The sequence below is a fragment of the Schistocerca cancellata genome, chromosome 7 (assembly GCF_023864275.1).
Source record: "Schistocerca cancellata isolate TAMUIC-IGC-003103 chromosome 7, iqSchCanc2.1, whole genome shotgun sequence".
NCBI classification, from domain to species: domain Eukaryota; kingdom Metazoa; phylum Arthropoda; class Insecta; order Orthoptera; family Acrididae; genus Schistocerca; species Schistocerca cancellata.
The window spans coordinates 570,797,652-570,804,893 of record NC_064632.1 but is presented as its reverse complement, the minus strand read 5'-3'; the positions used below and the strand labels follow the sequence as shown (position 1 = coordinate 570,804,893).

Genomic DNA, 7,242 nt, shown 5'->3' with positions numbered 1-7,242 from the left:
ACACAACGCGATCAAACTCTTCCGGTTTACTTATGTTGTAGCTGTCTTTTATTTAAAATCTTCAGATGTGTGGCATGTTATGGTATCAGCCCTAAAAACATGATTTACACCGTGCAGCGTCTAGTTTCCTGCAAAAGCCCGTGGATCAGAACTTCTTAATGTCAGTTTAGAACCTGGCGCAGGCCTCGAAGTCATGGCAGAAAAACAAAATGTTTGGCTGTGTACAAAGCGTGTTTCAAACAACTAAACAGGACCACAGGGGGCGTTTCTTGCGATTTACAGTATAGTACGTGGGAGACGATCATTCTCCTAGAGTAGAGGTGATGAAACTTTAAACTGCCCTATGCAGTGTATCAGATTTCTAGGTAGAATGGGATAGGAATGATGATGGAAATTGGATCACATTTGAGGAAGTGGAAAAAATGGTCAATAGATTGCAGTGCAATAAAGCGGCTGGGGTGGATGAAATTAAGTCGGAACTCATCAAATACAGTGGCATGTCAGGTCTTAAATGGCTACACAGGACAATTGAAATGGCCTGGGAGTCGGGACAGGTTCCGTCAGACTGGACAAAAGCAGTAATCACACCAGTCTTTAAACATGGAAACAGAAAAGATTGTAACAACTACAGAGGTATCTCTTTAATCAGCGTTGTGGGTAAAATCTTCTCAGGTATTGTTGAAAGGAAAGTGCGAGTATTAGTTGAGGACCAATTGGATGAAAACCAGTGTGGGTTTAGGCCTCTTAGAGAGTGTCAGGACCAGATCTTTAGCTTACGGCAAATAATGGAGAAGTGTTATGAGTGGAACAGGGAATTGTATCTATGCTTTATAGATCTAGAAAAGGCATACGACCGGGTTCCTAGGAGGAAGTTATTGTCTGTTCTACAAGATTATGGAATAGGAGGCAAACTTTTGCAAGCAATTAAAGGTCTTTACATGGATAGTCAGGCAGCAGTTAGAGTTGACAGTAAACTGAGTTCATGGTTCAGAGTAGTTTCAGGGGTAAGACAAGGCTGCAACCTGTCTCCACTGTTGTTCATATTATTTATGGATCATATGTTGAAAACAATAGACTGGCTGGGTGAGATTAAGATATGTGAACACAAAATAAGCAGTCTTGCATATGCGGATGACTTAGTTGTGATGGCAGATTCGATTGAAAGTTTGTAAAGTAATATTTCAGAGCTAGATCAGAAATGTAAGGACTATGGTATGAAGATTAGCATCTCCAAAACGAAAGTAATGTCAGTGGGAAAGAAATATAAACGGATTGAGTGCCAAATAGGAGGAACAAAGTTATAACAGGTGGACGGTTTCAAATACTTAGGATGCATATTCTCACAGGATGGCAACATAGTGAAAGAACTGGAAGCGAGGTGTAGCAAAGCTAATGCAGTGAGCGCTCAGCTACGATCTACTCTCTTTTGCAAGAAGGAAGTCAGTACCAAGACAAAGTTATCTGTGCACCGTTCAATTTTTTGACCAACTTTGTCGTATGGGAGCGAAAGCTGGGTGGATTCAGGTTACCTTATCAACGAGGTTGAGGTTACGGATATGAAAGTAGCTAGGATGATTGCAGGTACTAGTGGCAGGAGGGTGTCCACAATGAGGAAATCAAAGAAAAACTGAGAATGAACTCTATAGATGTAGCAGTCAGGGCGAACAGGCTTAGATGGTGGGGTCATGTTACACACATGGGAGAAGCAAGGTTACCCAAGGGACTCATGGATTCAGCAGCAGAGGGTACGAGGAGTCGGGGCAGACCGAGGAGAAGGTACCTGTATTCGGTTAAGAATGATTTTGAAGTAATAGGTTTAACATCAGAAGAGGCACCAATGTTAGCACTGAATAGGGGATCATGGAGGAACTGTATAAGGGGGGCTATGCTCCAGACTGAACGCTGAAAGGCATAATCAGTCTTAAATGATGATGATGATGATGATGATGATGATGATGCAGTGTATCAATACGTGTGTGATTAATAGGTTCGTTCCGCACTTGCACGAAGACTTGAACGACACTCAGCAGTGTCTGTGCAATCACGAAGACAAATCGGGAGTCGATACACACACACACAGCCAACCCATAAGCGATCGGCGAGGCAATTCACGTCATCCAATAGGACGACCGACCGTCCCCGACTCAAGTGGTGCGTTGCAGCAATGGTCGGGCGAGCCACGGACATCCAGACCTCGCTGCTGTCCCAACCCGACTGAACGCGTTCCAATTGTACGACTGGCAGGTCCTAAGTGCGCTCCTGGTGCCCTCGAACTGACTCCACGACAGACGACAACCGGGAAGTAACAGCAGTGCAGCAAAGATAACACGTGAGCCGCTGCTGCTGCTGACGGGCAGACAAAACAGCAACTCAGGGACAACAGAAATTGGAACTAACATAACGAGGTGGCAACACAAAAAAAAGCAGGATGTAAAATAAGAGATGGCACGAGCGTGAACCACGTGGGGCTCACCACTGCACGACCCTTTCGTGCAGAAGCTGTTTCTCACGCTCCACGCTTATAACGAGGACTTGCGTTTTCAGGTGGACACAGAGGCCACCGTCTCTTTGATGAATCTGGCAACATATGCGCGTCTGGGCTCGCCTGAGTTGTCTTTGCCTTCATGGCTCTTTGTGGCCTACAGTGACAATTGTAGTTCCCTTGCCGGCCGGAGTGGCCGAGCAGTTAAAGGCGCTGAAGTCTGGAACCGCACGACCGCTACGGTCGCAGGTTCGAATCCTGCCTCGGGCATGGATGTGCGTGATGTCCTTAGGTTAGTTAGGTTTAAGTAGTTCTAAGTTCTAGGGGACTGATGACCACAGCAGTTGAGTCCCATAGTGCTCAGAGCCATCAAGCCATCTGTAGTTCCCTTTGTGGGTAGTTCTTGATCATAGCAACCTAAAAGCACGTTACACAGCTTATTACGTTGTTTGTTGTCGACTGACCATTGGCTACCAATATTTTTGGCCTTGACGCCTTTACACTGTTTGGGTTTCGTGTATCAGATGAAGCTAACGTCGCGGCCACTGCAGTACCTTTGCAGAAACTGGACGATCTTTGTTCGGCGTTTGCATCCCTATTCGAGCCGAGTTTGTGGTGAGACTCAGATTTTCAGTCGCACATCGTCCTTCGGCCAGACGCCACGCCTCGTTCTTATCGTGCCGGACCCATCCCAGCGGTCTTATATACGACGCTGAAGCAGGAACGTGAACATCTCCGGGCTTCTGGTGTTATCGAGCATGTGAAATATAGCATAATCAGTAAGTCGAATGATTCTCTTCGATTATGTGGGGATTTCGAGGCTTCTGCCATTGCTCAATCGCTGCTCGAAACTTATCCTATTCCCCAAACCAAATTTTCTAATGCTTACGTTCACTTTCCCTTAGATGAGGAATCTCAGGATGTTGTTGTTATTAACACGCCCCTTAGATTATAAATAAGGACAAGGAACTCTCATTTGGCCCTGCTGTTTTCCAGTGGTGTCTGGAACCAGTGGCACAACACATTCCAGCTTGTGTGAATTATCTGGGTGATCTTATTTTTACAGAAACCTTCTGCAAGGACCATTTGCACCCTCTTTATAATCCAGCAGGAGGCAGGTCTGCATTATCGTTTGGAGAAGTGACGATTTTTTCAACTGGACATAGAGTATATGGGGCATTGGCTCACCAAAGACGGAATCAGGCCTACTGATCGAAATATCGCCGCTATCGATTCCTTCCCCACCTGAGGAACTTACCAGACTGCAGGTGCTTTTGGGCAAAGTCAACTACACTCCTGGAAATGGAAAAAAGAACACATTGACACCGGTGTGTCAGACCCACCATACTTGCTCCGGACACTGCGAGAGGGCTGTACAAGCAATGATCACACGCACGGCACAGCGGACACACCAGGAACCGCGGTGTTGGCCGTCGAATGGCGCTAGCTGCGCAGCATTTGTGCACCGCCGCCGTCAGTGTCAGCCAGTTTGCCGTGGCATACGGAGCTCCATCGCAGTCTTTAACACTGGTAGCATGCCGCGACAGCGTGGACGTGAACCGTATGTGCAGTTGACGGACTTTGAGCGAGGGCGTATAGTGGGCATGCGGGACGCCAGGTGGACGTACCCCCGAATTGCTCAACACGTGGGGCGTGAGGTCTCCACAGTACATCGATGTTGTCGCCAGTGGTTGGCGGAAGGTGCACGTGCCCGTCGACCTGGGACCGGACCGCAGCGACGCACGGATGCACGCCAAGACCATAGGATCCTACGCAGTGCCGTAGGGGACCGCACCGCCACTTCCCAGCAAATTAGGGACACTGTTGCTCCTGGGGTATCGGCGAGGACCATTCGCAACCGTCTCCATGAAGCTGGGCTACGGTCCCGCACACCGTTAGGCCGTCTTCCGCTCACGCCCCAACATCGTGCAGCCCGCCTCCAGTGGTGTCGCGACAGGCGTGAATGGAGGGACGAATGGAGACGTGTCGTCTTCAGCGATGAGAGTCGCTTCTGCCTTGGTGCCAATGATGGTCGTATGCGTGTTTGGCGCCGTGCAGGTGAGCGCCACAATCAGGACTGCATACGACCGAGGCACACAGGGCCAACACCCGGCATCATGGTGTGGGGAACGATCTCCTACACTGGCCGTACACCACTGGTGATCGTCGAGGGGACACTGAATAGTGCACGGTACATCCAAACCGTCATCGAACCCATCGTTCTACCATTCCTAGACCGGCAAGGGAACTTGCTGTTCCAACAGGACAATGCACGTCCGCATGTATCCCGTGCCACCCAACGTGCTCTAGAAGGTGTAAGTCAACTACCCTGGCCAGCAAGATCTCCGGATCTGTCCCCCATTGAGCATGTTTGGTACTGGATGAAGCGTCGTCTCACGCGGTCTGCACGTCCAGCACGAACGCTGGTCCAACTGAGGCGCCAGGTGGAAATGGCATGGCAAGCCGTTCCACAGGACAACATCCAGCATCTCTACGATCGTCTCCATAGGAGAATAGCAGCCTGCATTGCTGCGAAAGGTGGATATACACTGTACTAGTGCCGACATTGTGCATGCTCTGTTGCCTGTGTCTATGTGCCTGTGGTGTCACTAAAGTTTCCCGTTCCTGGGACAATGAATTCACGGTGCTCTTATTTCAATTTCCAGGAGTGTATTATTCCAAGTTCCTCCCATAGGCAGCCCACATTGCGCAAACCCTCAATCACTTGCGTAAAAAGGTATTGACCTAAAACTGGACCACTGCCTGTGAACAGCTTTTACCCAATTAAAAACCACGCTGAAATCCGCCCCTTTTCTCACGCCTTTCTCCCCTGTACGTCTGTTGGTTGTGGTGGCCGACGCATCTCGCATCTGATAATGACATTGGAGTGGCTCTGCGACACAGGAGTGAGGATGCATCAAAATAACCGATGCATACCCTTCCAAGACGTTTAACCCTGCAGAGCGCAACTTCTGACAGGCTGCATTTGTGCTATAGTTTTTGCTGTTAAAAATATCACGCCTACTTTTTTGGGGCGAAGTGCTCTGTAATTACGGACCACAAGCCCTTCGTTGCCTGGAGCGAACATCTCAAGGCCTCCAGCGCTGGGCATTCTTCCTGACTGCATGCAATTATACCATCTGATTTAAACTCACAGCACAACATTCCAACGCTGATACATTATTCCACCTACCCACTGGTCTGGACTCTGATTTCAAACACACAGGGCGCTTAAAAGGAAGAAGGAAGCTGTGAAAACCCCCGAAGAAAATAACGAAGGAGAAGAAGAAGATAAACCACTCGCGTTCCTTCTGTACGTGGGTCCGCTCTCGGCCTGAATTGCACGACTTCTGCGAAAATGCAAGATCAAAACCGTTCTCCGACCACCACCGAAGACGAGGGAGCTCCTAGGTTCCGCCAAAGACGCGCTGAACCTTAACACACCAGGAGTATACAGTATACCATACGAATGCGAAAGCAATACATTGAGCAAACACAGCGGTGCATATCTAATCGCTGCAAAGAACATATCAGATGTGTGCGACTAGGCCACACAGAAAAATCAGCCATAGCAGAACACAGCATCAATGAAGAACTTCAACTTCGGAAACAAGAAGGTACTGTGCCGAGCATCTGGCTTTTGGGAAAGCGTTATCAAAGAATCCATAGAAATAAGGATTCACGAGAATCTGGTTAACAGAGACGAGGGATACCAACTCAGCGCAGCAGGGAACCCTGCGATAGCGGCAATCCGTCGGGAGCGCGCCCGTCAACGTCCTCCGCCGCGGACGCAGACTGAAGGCTTACACCGAGAACAGAACGCGGCCGCCGGGGGCGCCCGCCATCCCCACCACCGCGCGACGTCGCTGGTCCACCGCAGCCACCCGCGGTCTAGTGGAGGGGGATGACCGCGCATATAAATAGCCCGCTCTCCGCGAATCTCGACATCCTTGCGCAGGGGCCATACTAATCTTCTCTGTATCGTTCCAATTTTAGTATATGTACCGCCGAAGCGAGTACATTGTGCGAGGCCGTTCTGTTCACTAGACGACCGAAGCAACTGCGCAAACATCAGCACTGCAACCCAATAACACTACACACACGCCCAATACGTTTCCGCGAGAAGGTCAAATACCTCGGTGTCTGGCTGGACAGGAAACTACTCTGGGGGGACCACATTCAACACGTGACCAACAAAGATAACGCGAGGCTCAAACAACTCTACCCTATGCTTAACAGGCGTAGCACACTGAACAGGAGGGTGTCTAGGTCCATGTACATGACACTAATCAGACCCCTGATGACGTACGCAGCCCCTGTCTGGGGATACGCTGCGCCAACTCGCCTGCGCCGTCTGCAGCTCATACAGAACAAAGTACTCAAAATCATAAGCAACGCTCCGCGCTACATACGCATCGCGGACCTTCACCGGGAATGCCGGCTAGATACTATCTTGCAGGTATTCCAAAAACTCTCCACGCGACTGTACAATAACACGAGACACTCGCGCAACCCGTTTATCCTTTCTCTGGGTAACTACGACCACAACCATAGATGGAAGCATAACAGACCAAAGACATTACTGGCTAGGAACTAAACATCTATGGTCCATAGAACGCTAACACGACAGTACTGGCGAGCCCCTGCAACACAGTTACTACTGGAAACCCAGATGTGCGACCAGCCGAAAAACAGGCAACCGCAGGGAAGCCGTACTGTACACAGCACGCAAACCAGCTACACACACCCCCTACACCGTC

The 7,242-nt window shown here is 49.5% G+C and overlaps 1 non-coding gene across 1 annotated transcript; it reads right to left on the bottom strand.

The window, feature by feature from the left end:
• Nucleotides 1-6,398: 6,398 nt before the first annotated feature.
• Nucleotides 6,399-6,502, bottom strand: LOC126093523 (U6 spliceosomal RNA). Its single transcript, XR_007521668.1, has one exon. It is a non-coding gene; the product is annotated as a U6 spliceosomal RNA (small nuclear RNA).
• Nucleotides 6,503-7,242: the final 740 nt, after the last annotated feature.